This window comes from Cotesia glomerata, linkage group LG4, assembly GCF_020080835.1.
Source record: "Cotesia glomerata isolate CgM1 linkage group LG4, MPM_Cglom_v2.3, whole genome shotgun sequence".
Taxonomy (NCBI): Eukaryota; Metazoa; Arthropoda; class Insecta; order Hymenoptera; family Braconidae; genus Cotesia; species Cotesia glomerata.
In genome coordinates this window covers 19,009,087-19,022,955 of record NC_058161.1, presented here as the reverse complement: position 1 = coordinate 19,022,955, position 13,869 = coordinate 19,009,087, and the positions used below count along the sequence as shown (strand labels likewise).

At 29.4% G+C, this 13,869-nt stretch overlaps 1 protein-coding gene across 1 annotated transcript in view; it reads right to left on the bottom strand.

The window, feature by feature from the left end:
- Positions 1–8,247, bottom strand: part of LOC123262672 (free fatty acid receptor 4-like) — a 106,243-nt gene extending 97,996 nt beyond the window's left edge. The window contains exon 1 of the mRNA XM_044725005.1: positions 7,889–8,247. The gene's annotated coding sequence lies outside the window, so the exon portion shown is untranslated. The remainder of the gene's footprint in view (positions 1–7,888) is intronic.
- Positions 8,248–13,869: the final 5,622 nt, after the last annotated feature.

Below are 13,869 nucleotides of genomic sequence, written 5' to 3'. Positions count from 1 at the left end.
TTTTTTCAAAACAACAAGATTTTCTTGACTTAAATAAATTTTCTTGGATCAAGATACGTATTTCTTAAAGCGAGAATTAATTTTGTTGGAATAAGTGAAATTTTTTGTGTCAAAAAAAAATTTTTTTTTCGCTCAAGAAAATAACCAGGAAGAAAAATATTTTCTTGGCTCGAGTAAACCTTTTTTTCTGTGTAGATTTTTCTAGTTCTTTTCTCAGTGTAGAAGAAATCAATTTAATGTTATGAGTAAGAAATTCAATAATGGAGTTTATAGTGGATAAATAAGATATGATAAATTGAAAATACGATTTAGTGAAGAGTTTTCGATCTTTATATTGTTGGGGTAGTATTAGAGTGGATGATTAGGTAGTAAGTACAAAGACCTTGAGCACGCGGATTCTTAATCTGGATGTTGAATGTATGATAATAATATTAATAATGATAATAATGATAGTAATATAATAAAGGGAGATAGATTGATAAGAGATGATAAAGAATGTAGGATGGAAATTGGAGAATGAGGGATGCAAAGCGTAGGAGAAGGACAAAGAGAAGGGGAAGGGAAGAAGAAGCATAAAAAGTGGAGGAAGTGACGGTATCAAGTTGACGGTTAGGTGAAACTCTGGATAAATTATAAAGGGTATAACATGATGAAAAACCGAGGAGTGTCTGATCTTTGAACAAAGAAACGACTCGTAGACCCGTAAGGGTTGAAGGAACCCTCGAGAGGAACGACCAGTCTTTAGTCTGCGAATCTATTGCTCTCAGAACTGACTTAAATAAAATAAAAACAATAAAACAAAACGGGGAGTCGTTGGCTTTACGATAACCGGAAATCACCATAGGTGAGTGCCCTGTGACGAAAGCGCTACAAAAAATACTTCCCTTCTTAAAGTTTACTTACTCTTACACTTTTTTTTTTTTTTTTGATTTTAAAAACTAAAACTTTTCCTGAGTTTTTAGTTTTTAATTGATTAAAAAGTAAGGGGAAATTCTTTTTATAGACTAGATTTAATTGTCAGTGAACTAATTGTGTGGGAGGTTGGAAAAATTTTAGTTCAAGGATCTCTACACAGAAAAAAAAGTTCACTTGAGCCAAGGAAATATTTTTCTTCCTAATTATTTTCTTGAGCGAAAAAAAAAATTTTTTTTTGACACAAAAAATTTCACTTATTCCAACAAAATGAATTCTCTTGCTTTAAGAAATACGTATCTTGATCCAAGAAAATTTATTTAAGTCAAGAAAATCTTGTTGTGAAGAGAAAATTCAGCCTCGAGCTCCAAAAAATTTAGTTCTTGATAGGTTAATTTTCGTCTTGAGAAAATTTCTCTCTTATTCCAAAAAATTAAATATAAAGATAGAAGTAAATTTTCATTAATATTTTTATTGATTAACATGTCAAATGGGAAGACCAAATAATATTTCATCATTTTTTTTCATTCAATATGTATAATTGCACGGTAAAATAATATAAAATGGGTATCAAATATTCTCGAGAAAAATTTTCTCAAGGTGAGAAAATTTTTTTCTCAGCTGAAGTAGGTGGCGCTGCTTCCCTAAAGTATCTAAAAATCTTGATCAAATATAAAAATTTATTGTATCAAGTATTTATGATAATTTGAATTAAGAAAAAATGACTTCCACCAAGAATAGTTTAAAGAAAAATTTGAACTTCGGCCAACACAACTTCGGTCTTCCTTCAGGCACTCGAAAAATTTTCTTGAGCCAAGAATTTTGTTCTCCAGTCAAGAAATTTTTCTTTCTGTGTAGTTGGATTATCATTAATTTGGTTTTTTTTCCGATTGTTACTTTAATTCTCTTAGAAAAAAATATTCTATGCAAAATTAAAGTTCACTTAATACAAGAACCATTTCTTAGACCAAGAATTTTTTTTCTTGATTCAAGATCAAACTCTTAAAAATATTTATTTAAAAAAAATGGCGTGATTCAAGTACAATATTCTTGACTTGAAAATATTTAGGAAGAAAAAAAAATTAGGAAAACGGTTGACCCTGAAGGCCATCCCTGCAGCTTCCCGCTAATTCCATACTTAGGCGCTTAAAATTGCACCAATGATGTTTTTGAGCTCTTCGAGCTTAAAAATACAATTTATGGGTTATTTTGAGCTCTCCGAGCTCAAAGAGATTTCTTCCCTATGCTTTTGAGCTCTTCGAGCTCAAAAGTCTGATAGAGATTTGATAAGACACTATTTTTTGAATTTTTAAACCGCAATAACTTTTAAATGAATAAACCGATTTTCACGCGGTTGGCAGCATTCGACGCAGTTTTTCAAGCCTCACAAAGAATCTCAAATTTTGAATTGATCGCGCTAGGAATTTCGAAGTTATTCCGAAAAAACACTTTTTTCGGTTTTCTTTCGTTCACGATATCTCTCGAACGAATCGACCGATTTTGACCGGACTGGAGGCGATCAACGTGGTTTTTTGAGGTTAAGAGCTGATTAGTTTTTGGAATTGAACCATAAAGCCGTTTAAAAGTTATTCCAAAAAACCACATTTGAAAAAAATTTTTTTTTTTCAGTTTTTTGAAAATTTCACAAAATCTATTGATCTGAATCGGTCCAAATAGTTTTCAAAATTCAAGTTTGGTCAAGCCCTTTCGAATGACACCAACCACGATGAAATCGGTCAAGCCGTTCAAAAGTTATGAGCGGTTCACATACTTTCACACACACACACACACACACACACACACACACACACACACACAATGGAAGGGTGGAACGAAGAAGTATTGTCTGGTGGCGACCCTAGACATCAGAAATGCCTTCAACTCCGCCAATTGGGAATGCATCATGCAGGCCCTCCAAGAGAAGAATGTACCAGAATACCTTCTTAAGATCGTAGCAAGCTACTTTGAAAACAGGGTCCTGAAGTATGACACGAAGAACGGTCCAAGGGAGTATGCTATTTCTGGAGGTGTACCACAAGGTTCAGTTCTAGGCCCGCTCCTGTGGAATATTATGTATGACGGCCTATTAAGACTAACTCTGCCAAGAAACGTCAAACTCGTAGCATATGCAGACGACGTAGCCGTAGTGATCGTTGCCAAACATCTTGACGAGATAAACCATGTGTTCGATCTCACTTTCGAGCGCGTTAACCGGTGGATGGACGCAGTGAACCTGCAACTGGCGCAACACAAAACTGAGGCAGTGCTTATTACCAGCAGGAAAGTGGTAGAGACAATTAAGCTGAAAGTCGCCGAACAAGAAATCACATCACAACCTTATATTCGATATTTAGGAGTGATGCTTGATGCCCGACTCAACTTTAAGCAGCAGGTAGAACACGTCAGTGCCAAGGCGTCAGCAGTGGGAACAAGTCTAGCACGACTGATGCCGAACATCGGAGGGCCAAAGCAGAGCAGAAGGGTACTGTTATCATCTGTAGTCACATCGGTGCTTACATATGGTATATCTATTTGGACCAACGCTCTCGAGATGCAAGAATCATGGAGGAAGGCTGGACCAGTATACCGACGGTGTGCCTTAAGAGTCGCCAGCGCCTTCCGCACAATATCCGAGGAAGCAGTGTGCGTTATTTCCGGAACTCTGCCTCTCAGAGTCCTCGCTGAGGAAAGACGGAACCTTTATCATCGTAAAAGGTCAACTACACTAAGCGCTGAAGAGCTCAGAACTGAAGAACGGCAAAACAGCTTCGACCGATGGCAGCTCCAGTGGGACGCTGCAGAAAAAGGAAGATGGACGTATCGTCTTATACCGAGGATCGACGACTGGCTGAACCGGAGTCATGGAGAGGTTAACTACTACCTTACGCAGATGTTGTCAGGACACGGCTGCTTCCGAGCCTATCTTCACCGCTTTAAGCACGACGATTCTCCGGAGTGCCCATCCTGCCCAGGTGTCGCTGAAGACGTGGAGCACGTGATCTTTGCATGTCCTCGTTTTAACCAACAGCGCGATGAATTAGAGAAGATTCTAAAAAAGAGAATTCAACCGGAGACAATAGTAGAAGAAATGCTGTCATCAGAAGCTGTCTGGAACGCCACGAGCACCTTTGCCACTGAAGTGCTTACAGAGTTGCGGTCCATCGAGAGAAAAAGAGCAGAAAACAGAAACTAGAAGGGAGATAGAAATAAAAAACATCTTAGCCACCAGAAGGAAGAGCGGCAGCTAATTCCTCCCCCCGCGAAGAAATGCCTTACGGCGGTACCATGGGGGATCAGAGGATAGAAGAGAAAGGGGTTTAGGGTTTAGTGGGTAGGGGCGTTAGTGTCGAGTTAGTATGACGCTGCGTCGAGTCGCCACATATCCAGGCCAAACAGCTATGCCTAGAATCCGTAAAAGGATTCCCCTACAAAAAAACACACACACACACACACACACACACACACACACACACACACACACATGCATACAGACACCGTGGCAACCTCACGGGGATAGTCAGGGAAGCTTCCTGTGACCTTCAAACGTCGAGATCTGATGAAAACTCGATTTTTGCAAAACGGGGTGAAAACAGTAACTTCCCGATTTTTGAAAATCTTCGATTTTCTTAGCGGGAAGTTAAAAATTTTGATTGAAGAATATTGTTGTTGTTGATTTAGAAGATTTTGATTAAAAAGTTTTTAATTATTAAATAGAGTAAAATTATTTTTCAATACAAAGTTTTTATTTATATATTCCAATATAAAATAATGTTTTGGACAGTGAAATTAAATTTATCAACGCAAGAGATATTTTACTTATTCAAAAGCCAAATAACTAAAATTAAGAACATGATGTTGTTGGCTTTCGATGATTAGACCTTAGCGCCGCCTTTAGAATGCCGACAAAATTAATTATTACTAATATATCAATAAATACGTAACTCGTCCGCTTAGCAGCTATGGCTGAGCGGCTTGTGTGGTTGTAGTCGGTCCGGTCCGAGCAGGGTTCGAGCCCTACCTTGGGAATTTATTTCCGTTATTTTTAATTTATAAAAAATTGAGTATTCTTCAGCCGAGAACGTTAATTTTCTTTGATTAAATATTTACTTATTGAGCTGTGAGTAGCATTTCTTAATTCAATAAAACTTTTTAGTTTTCGACGAAAAAGTTTTTACCTTAATTTAAAAGTAAATTGTTTTTCAATAAAAAAATTTATTTTCTTCATTTAAATTCTTCAATAATATTCATTTAACAAAAATTTATTGAACTAAATATAATCTATATTATTAAGAGAAGAAGCAAAATTTTGTGGCCAGTGTATTTATACGATAAAATGAGTTTTTATAGCTAAATTTGGTATCGTTGAACAGGTCTTGACCTAAAGTTGTGCCTTTTTAAGGTTTTATATCATTCTCACCGATAATCAATTTATTATGATAAGTATTTAGGCTGCATTCGAAAATACTCTATCTCTAAATACATAATTAAAAAATGACCTTGTATCTTGTGAACTATTGAAATTTTTAAAGATATAAACTCATCCCGATGTTAAACTCATCAAGACCTTTCATTTGAGTACCCACATCAATTTTTCATATATTTCATATATTTATATATCTATATATGAAAAATATATCAAACATAGATGTGGGTACTCAAATGAAAGCTCTTGATGAGTGTAACATCAGGATGAGCTTATATCTTTAAAAATATCAATATTTAAGAAATGACCTTCTATCTTGTGAACTATTGACATTTTTAAAGATATAAACTCATCCCGATGTTACACTCATCAAGACCTTTCATTTGAGTACCCACATCATTTTTTCATATATTTCATATATTTATATATATCTATATATGAAAAATATATCAAACATGGATGTGGGTACTCAAATGAAAGCTCTTGATGAGTGTAACATCAAGATGAGCTTATATCTTTAAAATATATATTATATATTTGTATATATGAAAAATATATTAAAAATGCATGTGGGTACTCAAATAAACGCTTTTGATGAGTGTAACATCGAGATGGGTTTATATCTTAAAAAACGCCAATAGTTAAAAAAGTACAGTGCTATTTAACAAAAGTCATTATTTAATAAACCAAAATTTTATTTATTTATAATTCACAAGTCACGGCAGTCACAGAGTGACTGCAAGGTTGCTACTAAGTTAATAGAACTCTCAAAAGATAATTTCAAAAATTGAACACTTACTTTGTTCATATCAAAAGGCATCCCAACAACTTTGACACAGACCATCGGTCCATTGAGAATTCACGATATTTGAGGCGAATGGTCTAGGCTCTCTCGGGCCAATGAAACCTTGAGTTCCATGATATGATATTTAGTGTAAAAGCTCTTGACTTATGAGGGTCAGATATTAAAATTCCCGTGTGCTTTTTAAGGGTTAAATTGATCATTTACGAGATTTAATGTGTTTCATTTTGCCCCAGGTTGTTCTCACTTACCTCATTGTAAAGCAGAAAAATATATAGTAAGGAATTATTATTCTCTTCAGTTTAATTAGTAAGTTATTATCTTCAAAAAGTGTTATTTTCTTTTCTTTGTATAAAAATTTTGAGAAACAAATTTTATTCAATAGAATGGATAATTAAGAAAAAAATTATTTTTAAAATACATTTCTTCTTTAATCAGTAAAAAAAATTTTTATATTTTTCAATTTATCAATTTTTAAATTTATTAATTTTTCAATTTATCAATTTTTAAATTTATTAATTTTTAAATTTATTAATTGATTAATAAATTTATTTATTTAATTTATAAATTATTTTTTTGTACTTACGCATAAATTAATTAATATTTCTTCTTTTCTTCTTTTTAATTTTTTGAAAATGAAATTAACTCTAAATACACTTAATATATTACACTTTATTTAAATTTCGCTCATACACAAAATAAATAAGTTAAATTTCTTTAATTTTGTTATTAAAATAAAATTATTTTATTTTGTCAAATTTTTATCCAATTCTTTTAAGAAAAAAAAATTTTTTTGTACCAATAAATTAATTTTAAAAAATTTTCTTTTGAATCAAGTTAAAATTTTCTTTAACTAAAAAATTTTTGGTAATTATTTACATATAGGTAAAAAAATTGACATTTTTTAATTTTTTTTTATTCTGCTTATTTTTACAACGGATTTATAATAAAAAATGTTGAGAAAAAAAAAATAAAATTTTCGATAGCATTTTTGCCTTCAAAAGTTGAAAAAAATTTTGGCTCTTATGTTTTTGGATAAAATTTCTATTTTATCTTTTTTTGATATATTTTTTTCTTGAAAATTACATAAAAAACCGAACAATTTAAAAAAAAGTTTACTTTCACAATTTTTCAATAAATTTATAAACTTTTTTTTTAAATTTGTTAAAATTGTGATAATCAAATTTTTTTTTTAATTTTTAATTTTTTTATGTATGTAAAAAAAATATATCAAAATTAAAAAAAAAAAACTTCGTTAAAAAAAAACGAAAATTAAAATGATAAACCCCACTTGTAAATAATAACCAAATTTTTTTTAATTTAATTGATTTTAATAATTTAAAAAAAATTTTAAATTAAAAATCATTTTTTCAAAAAAATTTAACCGCTGCAAAAATTAATAAAAAAATTCTGAAGAATTTCTCAAGAAAAATTCTCAAAAAAGATTTTCTTCGAAAATCAACAAAATTTCTTTATAAATTTTCTTGGTAATAAATAAAACATCATTTATTACTTTTTTAAACTCATAAATCTTATTAAAAGGCTAATTAAATAAAAAATAATTAAAACAAGCTTGAAAAAAAAAATAATAATGATAATAATAATAATTATTATTATAACTTGTGACAAACCGCATCCGGAGAGTAAGAATAAACCGCAAATTAATTTAATTATACTTACCTCTGTTAAATTATAAATTCCGAATTGTTTAATTAATATTTTAAAATTTTTTAAATAATTTTGTGACTTACCTAAAATTCCATCGGAAAATTTCAGCTAGTAGATCTTGAAGAAATTCACAAGTATGCACAAATAAAAAATGTTTTTTAGTTGATAATTAATAAATGATAATTCATAATTCATAAATAGACACAAAAGCTTCAGAAGCGTCTCGCGCGAGAGTTTAACGCGAACTGACTCTAAAGCTCTACGAATAGAACGTTAAAGTTAACTTATACCTTTGTATACAACTACGTACTGAAGAATGGATGTATCTGGTATATACGTGTACGGGATGTCAAGTAGTCACATATACACAATCAACCCCTCGTTATTGCGCGGTGCATTCATCCTATCGAGGGTTAATTCACTGAGAATTCAGTCTGGTATTTATTTGCTACTTTCGGGGGTATTATATATTATATAGTACGTAGAGGCATGTTTTTTTGGGGTACAATACACTCTGAGGAATAATTTATTTGTCAAAAAAAGGGATTGTGGTGAGAAATTAATTTTAAAAATTTTTAACTATTTAATTTAAGGAGATCCAAGAAGCCTAGTGTAAAGAATGTCTAAAAAAATAGTACGTAGAAAATACTTTTGTTATCTTAAAATTAATTAAGGAGGTCCTTTCGTCATCAGTGTTAAATAAAAAATATTAGATGATGCATAAATTTAACTTTTATCTAATAGTTAAAGTCCTTATTTATCTACGAGTGAAGTTTAATTTATTCTTCAGCGTGGAAATTTTTGAAAAAAAAATTTCTAAAAATGTTAGTATTTTTTCCGAGTCTTACGAGAAAGTCAGACCTTAACAACTTTCTCGAATTATGGCATTAACCACCGATTAGATGGGGTAACAAAAACTCAAAATAAGCTTTTCGAAACATTCAGGTTTGATTTTTTGCAATAAAATATATAGGTTGCCGTGGAATTTATGGAGAAATTAAAATTATAAAATCACAGAAAATTTTTAAGTAACCTACATTTAAATGGCGTCAGAACATTTGGCAACATTGCGTAGCGCCCCTCGCGGTTTTGATAATGCTGTAAAAATACCGTAATTTTTCGGCATTTATGCTCATGCCGTATATTTACCGTTATAATTCGGTAATAATGCGGTTAAACTATAGTTGTTTTGGCCAGTTTTTATACTGTAGTTATCCAGTATATATACTGCACTTATGCTGTACAGTTACCAAAAATATACTATACAATTACCGCATTAATGCCCAAATTTTACCCAAAAAATTCCAAATAATTACCGTAATAATACAATAATTTTTCTGAATATTTTCTGACATAATGGACAATTATTAAAGATTTAGTTTTATTTTTAGTTCACTTCTATGTTAGAAATGAATAAAATGAAAAATTTCAAATTTTGCTTTTTATTCTTCATCGCTACTTTGCAAAAACAAATAATGTTTTTGAATAAAAAATATGTAGAATATTATTTTTTAATTAGATATTTAGCGATAATTAATATAAAATAATACATATGTTAAGTAAATATATTCTAATTTTAATTTCAGTTTTTAATTTCTCACACACAAAATTGCAAATTTTCTAAAATCGAAAAGTTATATTGTTTCACATATATAATTATATTATTTAATTAGGTTGGCAATAGCCTAATCGGCTCGGTACCTGCATTTCGAAAGAGTGGGACCAGGGTTCGATTCCGGCGCGCACCAATATTTTTCAATGATTATAAACTAAGAATATGTGCGTTTCATTGCCAGCCTCTGTACCGGTCGGGTTTTCTGTGGTTTTCCCATATAGTTATGGAGGTAAAATGTCATTATAGAAGTACCTCCATACTATTTAAGACCGTAATGCAAATGCAGGTACTGATTATAACGCGTAAGTCGGCCACAGTCGCAGCACATGTGTGTCGGGCATGAAAGAAAAAATCCCGACATGCAGGGGGGTGGGGACGAAAAAGTGGTTGAGAGTTATGATGACGGGGTTGAGAGATTATATTGCGGAGAAAAAAGTGGAGAGACAATAATTCCCCACCCTCCCTTGTAAAAACACTCTACAGTGATACAAGTAAAACCATCCTCCTCAATTATATTATTTAATTTTAAATATGCTTATCGTAAGATGGACGGTGTGGCTTAATGTATATAAAATAAGCAAAAAAACAATATGGTTAGACCGGGTAGCTCAAATGGTAGAGTAGCCGACATATCCCCAGGAGGTTCTGGGTTCGAATCCCAGTCCGAGCGTTATTTAATTTGACACCATTTTTTAAATATGGTTTTAATACAGTCGTTTAACCGCCTTATTACCGTAAATATGCCGCATGTTCAGCGTAAATGCATCGCATTTTTACGGTAAATGTTCCGTAATTTTTCGATAAAAAAACTGACCAAAACAACCGAAAAAATGCTGAAAAAATACCGCATTAATACTGTATAATTGCGACATTTTTTCGGCATTTACAAAACCGCTAGGGGCGCAAGCTTCAGACCATTCAATAAATTCAAACTAAACTTTAACGCACTTATGTTTTTCATACATACTTATTAGTTAATTTATTGTTAACAAATTTTCATATTTCGTAATTGAAAAATAAAACAATAATTAAAAAATACTAGCATTCTTGCCATGAGACATTAGAATGTTATGGTTTTATGACTAAATATTTTTAATTAATTTATTTATTTACACTGACTGCAAAAACTTAAACATGGTTAAAGTTATATTGTGCAAATGAAAATGTAAACAACCGAAATAAAGCGTTGCCAAATCACGGACAGGTTACTAACAACTGATTTACAAGAGTTAAATTAATTTTTGTATTTAACTATTTTTATTTTTTAATTTTAAAAATTTCAACGATTAATGCCTCCTATACTATTTATTTTTTAATTTTAGGAATTATTATGGATTTTTTATTTTAATTTATCGAATATTGACTACTAGAGTTGTTGTGACTCAACTGGAGCGAAAGGACTTCCTTAGAAACATTTTTAAGGAAATTTCCAAAAAATTTACCCATTAAATAATTATTAACATTTAATTGACTAATAAAAAATAAAGCACTCTGAATTATCAGTATACACTTGACAACACCGCAAGAGTTTCCTAACCTTCAAATTTATTTATGTTTACTGTCTAACTAAAATGATTAAGATCTTCTAGCATTTAAAAAACCGCGGTTATTTATGCGCATGGGTAACTGCGCAAGCGGTGTTGCCCAGTCAAATACAAGACTTTAAAGAACGCAAGTTCCGAGTGATTTTTCATAAAAAATATAAAATATCTCCGTAATTCGTTCGGAAAGCTACTTTTTTTATTGTTTTAATCGAAAGCTTATTATTTTTTCAATCAAATTCAATGAAAATAAAATTTTTTTTAAATCGTTAATTGCATCAAATTCTTAACCAAATACCGGCTGGTGAAATCTCCATTTACCTGCATGTAAAAATTACAATTTTCAAACCTAATTATTTGATTAAATATCCCGGAAACCTACTATTTTAATTTTTTTTATTAATTATTAGGCTACGTTGAATTTACAAATTTTCAGGAAGTTTTAGAAATTTGACTACTTCGCGTGGATCTCCTTAAGGTAAAATTAACATAAATACATTACTTAGAAATTTATTGGAAGTGAATGAGAAAAATTTTGTGTTCAATGTATTTATACTATACAATGAATTTTTTAAAATTAAATTCAGTATCATTAGAAAGGTTGAGACTTGAATTTTAGTTAAAGTTTTTAAGAATAAAATAAAAATATTTAAATAATTTGTTTAGGTCATTTTTAAATTTAGTTATTTTTTTTTAATTTGAATTTTGGCGGGCTAGTGACGTAGTACTATATCCGGGGCGCAACGCCATCTTACAGATAAATTAAGAACTATATTTTTTTTTCTTATTATTATAAAATAGATGAAAGTCTTGAAGTTAGTCAAAGGTCGAAACTCGCAAAAAAAGGGGCACGATTCATTATTGGTTGAAATTTAGGCGCGCGCGTTGCACGCTATTCAATTTTCTAGTATGTTGTAATTTAAAGTAAATAAATGTTTTTTTTCTTTTTTTGAAATATAGATTAATTTTTAAATAAAATGTAATTACTAGATATTTTTTAAAACCAAATTATTATGCTGCCTCATTAATATTTAGTTCCTTAACCCTATCTAATTAAGAGAATAAGGAAAATTTTGTCTCCGTCGCATTTATATGATACAATTAATTTTTTAAAATTAAATTTAGTAGCATTAGAAAGGTTAAGACCTGAATTTAAGTTAAATTAGTTAAGAATAAAATAAAATAAAAGGAAAACATTTAAATAATTTATTTGTTTAGGTCATTTTTAAATTAATTTAATTTTTTTAATTTGAATTTTGGCGGGCCAGTGACGTAGAATTATACCCAGTGCGCAACGCCATCTTACAGAAAATTTGTAAACTATATTAATTTTTGTTGTCATTTAAAATAAATAAATGGTTTTTTTTGTAATATAAGTAGATTAGATTTTAAATAAAATTTTTAATAAATATTTCAAGGTAAAACTTAAAAATAATTCAAAAGCATCAAATAATTTATAATTTTTTATTACTCCTGTTTATATAATTAATAATAAGTACATAACATCCAATCAAATTATTCATTAAAGATAATAATAATAATAATAATTTTATAATCTCTGTTATATTTATTATTTATAAATAATTACTCACTATTATTAACAATTATTTAACCTAACAGACGACAAAAATGCAAATTTGACTTAGATTCTGTTAATCATTATTTCTCTTTTGATCATTAGTCATTATCTTCAATTAATTACTCATATTTTTATTGATTCTCGGTGCTTTTCTTGGTAATAATAACTAATAATTATAAATCTTGATAATAACACAAATAAATAAAATAAAAATCTATTAATTTACATGATCAAATAGTTTTAACAAATATTTTAATGGCAGTAATTTATCTGATGAACATTAGTGCTTTAATTATTCCAAAAATTGAACAGTACTTTCAATAAAACTTTTAGATTTTAATAAATATTTTTATTTTTATGTAATAAATCCAAAAAAAAATACACTATCTGATTTTTTTTAAAAGATTTGCAACTTTTAACCTTACTGCGCAAGTTTGGGCCAGGAACAACTCTTGCGCATGCGCAAAAATGGTTCCATGATCGTTTTACAGGCCAAGTATACTTTTTAATAGACTGATTACACATTTTTAAATCTAATAACGTTGAATTAAATACTTCGGAGCAAAATGGCTCAAATTTTATTGTTTAATTAATTATAATTTTTTTTTATATAAAATGATTCTATTCAAATAGATAAAAAGGCGATTTATTTTTTAATTTTTTAATATTAACCTATTGTAATAATATACTTCAGTAAACCTAAAAAAATTTTAATGATCTATATAAAAAACATGAAACATCTCTATTACTTACAATATATTAGTATATAATAATCTATTTTAAAAAAAACCTCTTAGATATATTTGAAATATATATTTAAACTTTGTTTAAGTTAACATTTACTTATTACTGTATAAAAAAAGACAATTATTATGTTTTGATGATCTCGATTGATTTTACGAAAAACAGTCTATTTTTTTAAATCAAATAAATAGACAATATATATAATCTATAATTCTTGATTAAGTTCAAAAAAAAAATAGTAAATATTCTAACAAAAAAATTACAAAAAACTATAGATACATGATAAGTCAGTTCTATTGTTAATTACTGTAATTAATAATAACGATAACAATTATTATCAAGTGGATGTGTCAATGAAAAAAAAAATTTTGGCATTTTATTCCCTGAGCGGAAAATAAATGACTTTAAAAAATTAATTAATTTTAAGTAAGCATGCTCAATATTTTTACACATTACTAAGTACCTAAATATATATATATATATATATATATATATATATATATATATATATATATATATATATATATATATATATATTACGATTGTTAATTCTTCTGCGCATGCTCGGGCTTGGAACAAGTTTTG